A 13869-nucleotide genomic window follows, 5' to 3' on the forward strand; every position below is an offset into this window, starting at 1 on the left:
TAACGCCATCTTGGCTCACTGCTGACTCAACCTCCCAGGTCCAAGTGATCCTCCTATCTCAGTTTCCCGAGTAGCTAGGACTACAGGCACACACTGCCATGCCTGGCTAATTTTTTGTATTTTTAGTAGAGATGGGGTTTCGCCATGTTGCTCAGGCTGGTCTTGAACTCCAGGGCTCAAGTGATTCACCTGCTTCAGCCTCCCAAAGTGCTGGGATTACAGAATAATTATTTAATTCTGAGATGGTTTGAGGTTAGAAAACTTGGTCCTTTTTTCCTCAAAAACCATAACTAGATAATTGAAGGATTAGCAAAAAATTAAAAATCAATGTCGGAGTCTCCTTGAACCCTTCTGTTACACACCCATTCCCCTCGTACCCCCTTCCGCTGCTTGGCAGTCACAGACTGCACCAACTTATGTTTGAATGATGACTGCTGTACACCCATGGAGCTGTCATCTTTGCCTTCAGTGCCACAGGTCTTTGCGTAAGCATATATTTTCATTTCTGTAGGGTTCTATAGTAAGCATGTGCCTTTCCCCATCTTACCTCCAGTTGCTACTCTCCAAAGGCAAACAGATCTCACTCTTTTATTTTGTCTTCTACCGGTTGTCTTTAAATTTTTAAAAATAACTTGTGTATATGATTTTTTTCCCCAGTGACTCAGTGTATCCTATAATTTAGATACAGGAATATTTTGGAAATAATGAAGAATAAATAGTCCTTTTATGAAACTATATAAAAACCTTTTATATTCCAATTATTTCCGTTTTTTGCTTTTTTAAAATGTTAAGTTGGTGTTTTGTGGAGATGTAGTTTTCTACCCTCCCTTTACCTAGAATATAAGTTTTTTTCCTGTTTTATGTATTAGAGTTCCTCATAGTATTAAACAAATGGAACTTTTAGTTAATCGCCTTCCTTCTTAGGATGTCCACAAATATTGTGAAACCTCTGCTTTAACCCATTTGTTTTTATGCCCTGGAGGAGAATTAAACATCAATTTCAATTCAACACACGTTTACTTTCCTGTCTGTAATATAAACTTTTTATTTTAGAGATTAAGGTATGGAGAGAATGAATACATGAGGAATCATGGTTAGTTCTACTTAGGATCATTGTAATTTTGTTTCATAATTTATGATCAAATGAAAACTACTCTAAAATGCATTTTGCTTAACAAACAGTGATTCTATTTTATTCCCCATTACTGCATCTACTTTAATTAGTTTTTAAATAAGTACGACCCTTATTTCTCATGTCTTGAAACGCGTAGACCTAAGTTCAACATGTTTCATGAGCATATTTAATTTCAGAAAATTTGAAAAATGCCTTATTATAAATCCTCCAGATTTCTCAGTAACAAAGTTTGGAAAGTGCTGCATTCAGAAAGCTTGTTTCTTACATACTAGAACTGAACATCTAGTCATAAGAAATGAAATGTGTTGTGGGCAATTGAACACTGAAGTTTCATGGTGGCTCAACACAAAGTTACTGTGCACAGGTGTTTCTATAATTGTGATGTGTTGGGGGAGATTCAGTGTTCAATGGTCCTCAAACCCACACTTCCACCTGTGTGGTATAGTGGTCACTGGGCTGTGATATAAAACATGTAAAGTGTACAGCATAGCAGTTTCTTCACAGAAGGAAAAAAATCTCAAACCAGTATTCATATCCTTTGTTGTTTTACATAGACACAAATTTTGGGGAAGGAGACTTTTTTTCTTCTTTGTGAAAAATATTAAAATAAAAGTTTCATTAAACATGAATATTTTTTCCAGTGAATTATCTCTAATAATGTATTCTATTACTACTTAGTAACTAATTTGACTGAGTGATTATTATATTACTAGCCACCTACGCACCCTGGTCTTCTCAGGTACATGTAACCTAATGTCAGAGAGATGTAACACAATATACCACTGTGGTATGTGTCATGGACTGATTGTTTGCATCCCCTCTGAGTGCATAATTGAAGACTTAGCCCCAGGGTGGTGATATTTAGAGATGGGGCATTTGGGAGGTAATGAGGTTTAGAGGAGGTCATGAGAGTGGGGCTCTCGTGATGGGATTAGTGCCCTTCTAAGACGAGACATAATGAGCTTGCTTCCTCTTTTCCACCATATAAGGTAGCTGTCCACATGCCAGGAGGAGGGCCTTCACCGGGAATTGAATCACCGGCCTCTTGATCTTGGACTTTTCAACCTCAAGAACTGTGAGAAATAAATGTCTCTTGTTTCAGGCACCTACACTGTGGTATTTTGTTATAACAGCCTGAGTTGATTGGTGCACTATCTTAGATTACATGGGAATGTCATGATGTGTTAAAGTAACTTTTAAACATTTTGGAAGAGAGTAAGGCCACAGCAGGTTGCAGAGATTGTTTCATACTGGTGTAAATCTTGAGATGTCACTAGCACCCTTCAGGCTGCCTTGGAGTTCAGAAAGCAAGTGGGTATATTCAGTGTCTTTTATGAGACTACTATAAATGCCAAGGTAATAAAGGCCAGAGGTGACAGGATAAAGAATAATAATTCCTGAGTTCAAATCCTGGCTCTACCATTTTTAATCTCTGTGATTACTGATAATTTATGTAAATTGTGTGCACCTCAGTTCTTTCATCTGTGAAAAAGATAGTAAATACCTGCTTTCTTTACCACATGGAGTGGTTCTCAGGTTTCAGAGAGGTATTTGTTCAAGTGTTTTATTAATACTAGGAGTTTCTTAAGCCAAAGTTGTTTTTTATTTCTACTAAGTCCATTGTTACTTGTCACATGATACAAAAGTAGATTTTTTTCAGGAATGTTTGATTCCTTTACCAATTTTTATACATAAAAATGTTTTGCTGTATGCAATTTTAACTGTCACTAATTTTATTTTTTATTTTTCTATTATTCCTTATGAACTGACAAAAGATCATAATTTGTGTTTATTTCTTAGGAAATCCAGTCAGATAAAATAAATCTCCCTGTGTCTTAAGATCTTTTTAAAAAGTAAATATTATCTTCAGCACCCCAAATTGTGGGTTCAGTTACTGGCTTATTACTATTTTTGTGAACATTTATGTTCAGAGCTTCAATACAGAATATATGGAAAGTACTACTACTTAAGTATAATTTCACACTTTTCTTTATTCTGCGAGCCCTGTGGAATAGTACCTTAAGAGTATATAAACCATGCCTTTTCCAAAATATACTTCATGGAGTAATGTTATTTTTTGCCTTCATAAAACTTATATTTAATGTAACAACATTTGTGTCTTCTGAAAGTGAATGTTTTTGAGCAAAGTGAAAAGCTATATTTTACTCTGATTTTTTTTTTCACTAGCATTAGTGTGGTTGGTAACATGAGTAGAGAGAAACCTATTTTTATATAAGATAAGTTTAGATATCTTATATATATAGGTTCACTGCTTTCTTGAAAATAAAAATAAGCTTTATTTTTTGGAGCAGTTATAAGTTTACAATAAAACTTAGTTGAAAGTATAGAAATTTCCTATATACCCTTTATCTCCACACACGCAAAACATCCCCCATCGACATTTTACATTACGATCGATGAATTTACATTAATACTACTGTCACCCAAAGACCACAGTTTACATTAGGGTTCATCCTTGGTGTTGTACATTCTATGGATTTTGTCTGACGTATAATAACATGAATACACCATTGTGTTTTATCATACACAGTAGTTTTGCTTCCCTAGAAATTCCTATGCTCTACTTGTTCATCCCTCTCTCCCCACCAGTGCCTGGCAATCACTAATCTTTTTAATGTCTACATAGTTTGCCTTTTCCAAAATATTATATAGTTGGAATCATACAATATGTAACCTTTTCAGATTGGATTCTCTCACTTATATTGTAATATGCATTTAAGTTGTCTCTATGTCTTTTCATAGCTTGTTAGCTCATTTGGTTTTTAGCACTGAGTACTATTCCTTTGCCTGGATGTACCAGTTTATTTATCCACTCACCTACTGAAAGACATTTTGAGCAGTTTCTAGTTTTGGCAATGATGAATAAAGCTGCCGTATCCATGTGCAGGCTTTTGTGTGGACATCTTTTCAGCTTTTTTGGGTAAATATCAAGGAGTGTGACTGCTGGATTGTTTGGTAAGAGTATGTTTACTTTAGTAAGAAACTGCAGAGTTGCCTGTCAGAGTGGCTGTACCATTTTGCACTCCCGTCAGCAATGAATGAGAGTTCCTGTCACTTTATATCCTTGTCTGTATATGAAGTTATCAAGTTTTTGGACTTTATCCATTCTAATAAATGTGTTATAGTATATCATTTGTTTTAGTTAGCAATTCCCTAATGACATGGTCTTGAACGTGTTTTTATATGTTTATTTGCCATCTATATATCTTTTTTGGTGAGGTGTCTGTTCAGGTCTTCAGTCCAGTTTTTAAAAATTGGACTGTTTGTTTTCTTATTGTTGAATTTTAGAAACCCTTTGTATATTTTGGATAACAGTCCTTTATCAGATATATCTTTCACAAATATTTTCTCCCAGTCTGTGGCTTGTCTTCTGATTCTTTTGACCTTGTCTTTTGCATAGCAAAAGTTTTAATTTTAATGAAGTCCAGCCTATCAATTATTTCTTCCACAGATCATGTCTTTTGTATTGTATCTAAAAGTTGCCATACTCAAGGTCATCTAGATTCCTATGTTAACCTCTAAAAGTTTTATAGTTTTGTGTTTTTCATTTAGGTCTGTGACCCATTTTGAGTTAATTTTTGTGAAGGTTGTAAGGTCTGTGTCTAGATTTATTTATTCTTTTTATTTTTATTTTTTGAGACAGTCTTGCTTTGTTGCCCAGGCTGGAGCGCAGAAGCGCGATCTCAGCTCAGTGCAGCCTCCACCTCCTGGGTTCAAGCTATTCTCCTGCCTCAGCCTCCTGAGTAGCTGGGATAACAGGTGTGCACCACCACGCCCAGCTAATTTTTTGGTAGTTTTAGTATAGACAGGGTTTTACCATGTTGGTCAGGCTGGTCTCAAACTCCTGACCTCGTAATCTGCCCTCCTCATCCTCCCAAAGTTCTGGGATTACAGGTGTGAGCCACTGTTCCTGGCCTGTGAGTCTTCGTTTGTTCTAGCATAATTTGTTGAAAGACTATCTTTTCTCCATCGTATTGTCTTGGCTGTTTTGTGAAAGCAATTGGCTATATTTATGAGAATCTGTTTCTGGGCTTTCTCTTCTATTCCATTGATGTTTTTCTCTGTTATTTCACAAATACCACACTGTCTTGATACGTGTAGCTTTACAGTAAGTCTTAATTATGGGAAACTTTAAACATACTTAAAAGTATGACTGACAGTTCAACGAATCCCTATGTATACATCACGTAGCTGCACTGTTCATCAGCTCATGGCTGCTCTCATTTTGCTACCCTACCCTATTCCAAGATTTCATGTAAGATTTTAGATATCATATAATTTCATTTCTTTCTTTCTTTTTTTTTTTACACAAAGACGATTATTTAAGACCTTTATTAACAGGTGCTTGCAGTTTGTTGACTTTTTTGAAAAAATCAAGTTGTAAACTTTTATTACAAATTAAAAACAAAGTTCTTAAAAATCTCAACTTGACCAGATATGAAACAATTAAAAAACCTTTAAAGGCGTATTGAGAAAAACCAGGCTTTTAAACACGTTTGTTATTACCTAAAAGAGAGGTCTTTAGGTAAAAATAATAAAAACCCCATGCTGCATAGATAATGCAGATAGTTCTCTTTATCTGGTCAACGGGCAAAAAGCAAGCACTTAAGGTCCTCGGCTCGAATCTTTTGTTCATTTCTTATTGCTGGAATTTCATATTTCTTCTTGTTGGATGACTAAACCGGATGATGGTAGAGATGGTAAGCCGGCATTTACTCAGCCCCGCCCTGCTCAGCCTCAGGAGCGGACGAATTCTCGGCTGGTGGATCGGCTGTCTTTTTGCCATCTTGTGGTTTAGGGTTTTCTGGGCGTCTGCGTGGGTAATTGCAGTTGCGGCGGTACCGACGTTGAGGTGGCTGCTGACCTTGGGTCTCATCTCCTTGATTTTTTTTATCTTCTTCATTGCCGTCCTCTCTAGGCTGTCTTTGGCGAGGAGGGCCCCTGCGGAATCGTGGTCTATATCTCCGATACATATTCTGCCTCACTGGTCTGCCTTGTTCTCCTGCACCCTGGTTGTCAGCACCCTCCATCACCTCTCCCTGCACAGGAGGGTTGGAATACTGTGGTGGACGCCCATAGGGTCTCCGCATGTTACAGTGGGAACCTTCACCTGCAGTAGGGCCGGCGTTGTTGGGCCTGGACTTCGGGAGCACTCTCCCATCGCTCGTTTTTTTCCCCACTCTCACTATTCTGGTAATTTAGCTGGTAATTGCGTGGAGGACCCCTACGACGTGGATAGCGTCTATAATGGTTAGGGTCTGCTGCATATTTACTGCCTTGAACTGGAACACCACCAGGACCTGTAACATTTGCTGCCTCCGCACCCTTTTCTCCTTCAACATCATCAAACTCAACAGACTCTCCATCTCCTACACTGCAAAGTTACTTTCTGGGGTTATTCTTCTTTATGGCAGTCTGGTGTACAAATACATCTTCCTTGGTGTCATTCCTGTTGATGAAACCATATCCGTTCCTTACATTGAACCATTTTACTGTTCCCAAAACCTTCCTTGTGATGACCTTCTTGTCCCCGCCGGCAGGCGCCACCCTTGTGAGGCCTCCAGGGCCACCGCTCCCTGTGCGGCTGCCCCTACTGCCGGGCTTAGTGTCGGCGGCGCTGAGGGCGGGGGCGGTGGGGCTGCTCAGGGCGCTCTGGGGTCCGCTCTCCGCTCCCGCTACCGATCGAACTCATATAATTTCGTTTCTATCAGGAGTGTATTTATAAAACATTATCTTTACTTTAAAGAAACCACAAAGTCTTCTCCAGTATAAACTGGTCCCCATTTTTTTAAATGTTTTTTTTTTTTTTTTGGTCCGGCTTGAATGTACATTTTTAAAGAAACATTAAAAAAGGATTTTATGGTAGTATTTAATACATGTACATCTTTTAAACGTGGAAAAATAAAACATTCTTTTATAAATAGAACATTTTGTACTCATTTTATGAAATAGTTTTATCGCATGTATTTTAGAGATACTTTGAGAACTCCTTTTTGAGTCATTTTCATTTAATAGTTTTCCATTGGAAAGCATCTTTATTTCTGTCTGGACTTTTGTAGATACACATTACCTTGGAATACGGATACAATGCTGTTATCGAAATATGTTTCAGACTTTGAGTACTCATTCACATATTAGCATAGTTACTTAGAATTATTTTGTAAGGAAGGTTTGTCATTTCTCCCTCATTTGTTTATTTATTAGTTATTTTAACTGCCTTAGCTCTAGAACTGGTCATCTTTCCATGTAAAAGCATGTTTTATGCTTTAGAAGTAATGTTTTCTGTCTTAGATTTCAGTCAAATGGTTCTGTCTTTTTGTAATAGTAATACCAGTATTATATTGGAGCAAAGTTGGCATTACTTAATGACTGTATAGCAAAACTGAAACCACAATATAAAACATTTTAATTAGTACCAATTAGAAACCCCATGTATGATAATGCCTCATTTCTGTAGGCTCAATAGAAACAACATGTGTAATAATTGATTTTTTTAAACCTTTTCAAGCATTTGTAAAATACATTTTTCTTGCCCCTTGGCAATGGAAAATATAATTGTTACTGTTTTCTTTTAAAATTATGTCTTTTATTGTCTGTGTAACAAGAAATCAGAATGTCAAGATGGTTGAAATGTTATGTCTAATATACTAAAAATAAGGGCTTTGTACATAAAATAATATCTAAAAACTTCATAACAGCCATGTTAGCTACATAAGGGGTTTTTCTACTTTGTTTCAAATTCATAGATGTATTAATTGAGACTGCCTAGTATCAATCTCTAGTTAATAAATATATTTGGGCTGGGCGCAGTGGCTCACGCCTGTAATCCCAGCACTTTGGGAGGCTGAGGCGGGCGGATTACAAGGTCAGGAGATTGAGACCATCCTGGCTAACACGGTGAAATCCCATCTCTACTAAAAATACAAAAAATTAACCGGGCGTAGTGGCAGGCGCCTGTAGTCCCAGCTACTCAGGAGGCTGAGGCAGGAGAATGGCACGAACCTGGGAGCTTGCAGTGAGCTGAGATCGCGCCACGGCACTCCAGCCTGGGCAACAGAGCGAGACTCTTTCAAAGAAAAAAAATTATATATATATATATGTATATATATATATTTGAGGATATAGAATAAGCTCAGAAGATTAAGCAGTTCTAAAAACAGTGTATTTCTAAAAACTGCTTTCAAGTACAAATGGAGGGAATATTAAAATTAGATATTAAAATTATCTTTTATGTATATGAAGTATGGTTAGTATACCAAGTGGAGTAAGTGGAAACTTACTATAGATTTCAGTCTTTCAAATTCATTTATTTTTACTCTTAAGCAGACTAAACATTTTCTTTAATATATCTGGTTTGTCTTATTTAACTATTCTGTTTCTGGACAAGGAGAAAGTAAAATTCATTTCATCATATAGTTAACATGTTAAATAAGAATGATTACTTTTGAAACCATTCACAGTCCTCTCAGATAATAAACTTCGATTCTTCTACTTAACTTACTGAAGTATCTGGGCTATTATCTCTAACAGAGCACAAATCTTCCTCTAACTGATATGTCAAAAGTATCACAAAGGTAAAATCAGTTAAGTTGAAATTTTAAAAATATTACTGAATTTAAAGAACTCTGTAAGTGGTCACTGAAAGTCTACTGCTTTATATAAACACAATATAAAAATATGTCTGAGTTTTCTGAAAAATTATATTGTGTTGCATTATCTGCCGTAAAGCTTGATCTTACCACTCAATTCCTTGAACATATTAATCATAGTTGTTTTATAGTCTCTCTTAGTTTGAGCTACTATAACAAAAATATCCTAGATTGGATGAGTTAAACAATAAACATTTATTTCTCACAGTTCTGGAGACTGGGAGTATGGGATCAAGGCTCTGACAGATTTGGTGTCTGGTGAGGGTCTACTTCTTGGTTGATAGATAGATGACTGTCTTCTTCACATGATGGGAAAAAAAGGCCAGAAAGCTCTCTGAGGTTCGTTTTGTGATGGCACTAATTCCATTTATGAGCGTTCCGTCTGCATGACCTAATCACCTTTAAAGGCCCCATCCTCCTATCCTGGATACTAGGGGATAGTATCCTAGTCCTATCCCCATCACACCGGGTATTAGGATTTCTTTCTTTCTTTCTTTTATTTTTATTTTTGGAGATAGAGTCTCGCTCTGTCGCCCAGGCTGGAGTGCAGTGGTGCAATCTTGGCTCACTGCAACCTCCGCCTCCCAGGTTCAAGTGATTCTTCTGCCTCAGCCTCTGGAGTAGCAGGGATTACACACGTGCGCCACCATGCATGGCTAATTTTTGTATTTTTAGTAGAGATGGGGTTTTACCATGTTGGCCAGGCTTGTCTCGAACTCCTGACCTCAGGTGATCCACCCACCTTGGCCTCCCAAAGTGCTGGGATTACAGGTGTTAGCCCCTGTGCCTGGCCTAGGATTTCATTATATGAATTTGTGGGAGGACAGAATTGTTCAGTTCATAATATAGTTCACTTAAAATTACGTCTGCCAATCTCACTTCTAGATTCCCTATTTTTCTTTTTCTTTTTCCTCTTGGTTTATATTTATGTTTTTGTCTTTTTTTCTTGTATGTAATAAAGACATTTTATTGAAGTAGAAATATATACTGCAGACTGGGTGCAGTGGCTCACGCCGGTAATCCCAGCACTTTGGGAAGCTGAGGTGGGCAGATGAGCTGAGGTTGGGAGTTCGAGACCAGCCTGACCAACGTGGAGAAACTCCGTCTCTACTAAAAATACAAAATTAGCTAGCTGGGCGTGGTGGTGCATGCCTGTAACCCTAGCTACTCAGAAGGCTGAGGCAGGAGAATTGCTTGAACCCAGGAGGTGGAGGTTGCAGTGAGCTGAGATCGTGCCATTGCATTCCAGCCTGGGTAATAAGAGCGAAACATATACTGCAAATGACTTTATAATTTTCATAAACTGAATACAAATACCTAGATTGAGAAACAGTAATTATCAGTATACTTCATAAGTCCCCCTCTTGCTACCCTTCACTTAATAATCTTTTCCTCCCCGAAAGAAACAGTATCCTTACCCTTAGTGAAACCACCATGTCCTTTTTGATCAATTGTTGGACTAGTTTGAAGCTTTGGATGATGGATTTTGTTCTATCTGTGGTTCTAGGGAAGGGATTCAACAATCTTGAGTTCACTTACTCACCTCAGTTGTGGATTGAGATGATTTAAGCTGGGCTTTAATCTGACCATCATTACTCCGCAAGATATAGACTTTATCTTTTAAACCAAAGACTAGAAGAGTTAGCAGGATTGTAATTTTTGGCAGATCCTGGCCTCTGCCTTTTGTTACTGCATTTTTGTGAATCTGCTGAAAGATCTACTCAGCTTTTAGGCCTCTCAGCTTCCTCTTGTCTAATTAACACTTTTTTTTTTTTTTTTGGAAAAGCAATTCCAAAAGCCAATGGGAATTCTAGGTTTCTAGATTTACTACGTCTTCTGGGCCTTGTTTGCATAATTCATCACTGTTCTTTTAGCCCTCCAGTGCCTTCAAACAGGTTTCTTAACTTTTCCCCAGCTTTTCTAGTTCTCACTGACAGCTGGTTGTTCTGAGTTGTCTGTTTAGCCATTCTTAGAAATATTGCCTGTTTTTAAAAAGTCTTCTCTAAAGGCTTACTTAAAATGACGTCTTTTATCACTGTGATCTGTAACTCCTTTTAAGTATCCATAAACTAGCATTGATTGAAGTTGTTTCAGTGTAATGAGTTCCCCAAACAATACATTATGGTTCAAAATGAAGCAGTTGTGTAAGAGCCTCATAATACATTCGTAAATCCTGAAGTATGAGGCAACTTCTTTCTGAGGGGTAATTTTAGGGGGGAAACTGTTTTTCTTATTTGGCATCTAGGGCTATTGAATTTGAGGCATAGTAATAGTTTCAATTACTTAGCTTCTAGAAAGACAGTTTCTTAATAATAGAAGCAGTGGCAATAGCCACTATTTGTGTACTTTAATTTGTATCAGGCACTAAGTGCTTGTATAATGTTCAATAAACTGATTCAATCTTTATAAACACTTTAATGATATAGATACTGCTTTTATAGATGAGTAAACCAAGACAAGGAAAAAAATCAAGACAAGGAAAGGTTGAGTGATTTGTCACGGTCAAAGAGCCAGCACTTATATTGAACTGCTGGTGTGTCCAGATATACCTGTATACTGTGTACGTATCTAGCATCCATTCTGTTTGGACTAATGTCTGTTCTGATTCATTAAAAACCTGAGATACATAGTCCACAGCAACACAGATTCAAATATGTTGTTGGAGATTCATTCTCATCCTCCAAGAAAGCCTCATCTCCTTCATTTCATTAACCTCATAAAAACGTCCACCCTTCACTTGTCAATTTTTTCTCTGCTTGGTTCCAACTTAGAGAATTATGTGATTGGTACATGCTTATAGCTAGTAACCAGGAGAGCTGGATCTAAGAAGCTATGTCATGATGTTCTCATAGCAGTGGAACCAAACTGAAATTTCATAAAAGTATAAGAGAATTTCTTCTGAGGGGAATGTTTTTAAATGATAATTGACATGAATTATTTTAGCTATAAGCAACATGTTCTTCATGTTTGTTAGCTCATAATCCCATTATAAAAACTTTGTTATTTCAAATAATCCCTTTTATTTTAGGAAATTACAATTTCTGTAATATTGTATGTTAATTTGTAGAAGTTTTGTTAGTAGCAAAATAAGATCATTGAATCATGTGGAAAAGATCCTAATGAAAATTATTCTTTTGAAATCTTATTGTTAATATTTTATTAATGTTTGCATAATTTTTATTTTATTTTATTTGAGATGGAGTCTTGCTCTGTCATCCAGTCTGGAGTACAGTGGCGTGATCTTGGCTCACTGCAACCTCTGTGTCCCGGGTTCAAGCAATTCTCCTGCCTCAGCCTCCCAAGTATCTTGGACTACAGGCATGAGCCACCACGCCTGGCTAATTTTTGTATTTTAAGTAGAGGTGAGGTTTCACCATGTTGGCCAGGTTGGTCTCGAACTCCTGACCTCAGGTGATCCGCCTGCCTTGGCCTCCCAAAGTGCTGGGATTATAGGTGTGAGCCACCATGCCTGGCTGCGTAATTTTTTAAAACTGTAAAAAAAATTCATCAGTAGGAAGCAGTTGCATCAGTTATGAACCATATATGTTATGAAACATTACTAAATTTTAATAAGATAATGATTCATCGACCTTTAATTATAGTCATTAAAAATGCCATCCTTTGAATTAAATACATATTGAAGAAATACAGTAATGCAAGTAATCCTCTGTAAAGTGTTCATATTTTTGTAAATGCATATTAAAATCAAACCATATAAAAACATGTTTCTAATGGAAGTGAACTCAAATACCTGTATGATGGTATGTTCATAGATGACACTATAGAAACATTTACTTGAGTCTTTAAAAATTTTTTAAAAATAATTTTATTATTATTTTTTAAGTTCCAGGGTACATGTGCAGGATGTGCAGGTTTATTACATAGGTAAACGTGTGCCATGGTGGTTTGCTGCACCTATCAATACATCACCCAGGTATTAAGCCCAGCATCCTTTAGCTCTTTTCCCTAATGCTCTCCCCACTAACCCTCCCCTGACAGGCCCCAGTAAGTGTTGTTCCCCTTCCTGTGTCCATGTGTTCACATTGTTCAGTTTTCACTTATAAGTGAGAACATGTGGTGTTTGGTTTTTTATTCCTGCATTAGTTTGCTGAGAATAATGGCTTCCAGCTTCTTCCATGTCCCTGCAAAGGACATGATCTCATTCCTTTTTATGGCTGCATAGTATTCCATGGTGTATATACACCACATTTTCTTTATGTAGTCTATCATTGATGAGCATTTGGGTAGATTCCGTGTCTTTGCTATTGTGAATAGTGCTGTAATGAACATATGCGTGCATGTATCTTTGTAATGGAATGATTTATACTCTTTTGGGTATATACCCAATAATGGGATTGCTGGGTCACATGGTATTTCTGGTTCTAAATCTTTGAGGAATCAGCACATTGTCTTCAACAATGATTGTACTAATTTACGTTCCCACCAACGGTGTAAAAGCATTCCTATTTCTCCACAGCCTTGCCAGCATCTGCTGTTTTTTGAGTGTTTAATAATTGCCATTCTGAGTGGTATGAAATGGTATCTCATTGTGGTTTTGATTTGCATTTCTCTAATGATCAGCGATGTTGAGCTACTTTTCATATGTTTGTTGGCTGCATGTATGTCTTTTTTTGAGAAGTGTCTGTTCATATCATTTGCCCACTTTTTAATGGGGTTGTTTGTTTCTTGTAAATTTGCTTAAGTTTCTTGTAGGTTCTAGATATTAGCCCTTTGTCAGATGGACAAATCGCAAAAATTTTCTCCCATTCTGTAGGTTGTCTGTTTGCTCTGATGATAGTTTTGTTTGCTGTGCAGAAGCTCTTTAGTTTAATTAGATCCCATTTGTCAATTTTTGCTTTTGTTGCAGTTGCTTTTGGCGATTTCATCATAAAGTCTTTACCCATGCTGATGTCCTGAATGGTATTGCCTAGATTCTCTTCTAGGGATTTTATAGTTTTGGGTTTTATATTTAAGTCTTTAATCCATCTTGAGTTAATTTTTGTATAAGGTGTAAGGAAGGGATCCAGTTTCAATTTTTCACATATGGCTAGCCAGTTCTCCTAG

The 13869-nt window shown here is 37.0% G+C and overlaps 1 protein-coding gene and 1 pseudogene across 3 annotated transcripts in view; one reads left to right on the forward strand and one right to left on the reverse strand.

Annotated features, from left to right (window-relative positions):
* The window catches only part of AP3B1 (adaptor related protein complex 3 subunit beta 1), a 305763-nt gene that overhangs the window by 104730 nt on the left and 187164 nt on the right, over positions 1-13869 (forward strand). The gene's annotated exons all lie outside the window — the stretch shown is intronic.
* Positions 5798-7858, reverse strand: LOC104656964 (annotated as a pseudogene).

Source organism: Rhinopithecus roxellana, chromosome 3, assembly GCF_007565055.1.
Source record: "Rhinopithecus roxellana isolate Shanxi Qingling chromosome 3, ASM756505v1, whole genome shotgun sequence".
Taxonomy (NCBI): Eukaryota; Metazoa; Chordata; class Mammalia; order Primates; family Cercopithecidae; genus Rhinopithecus; species Rhinopithecus roxellana.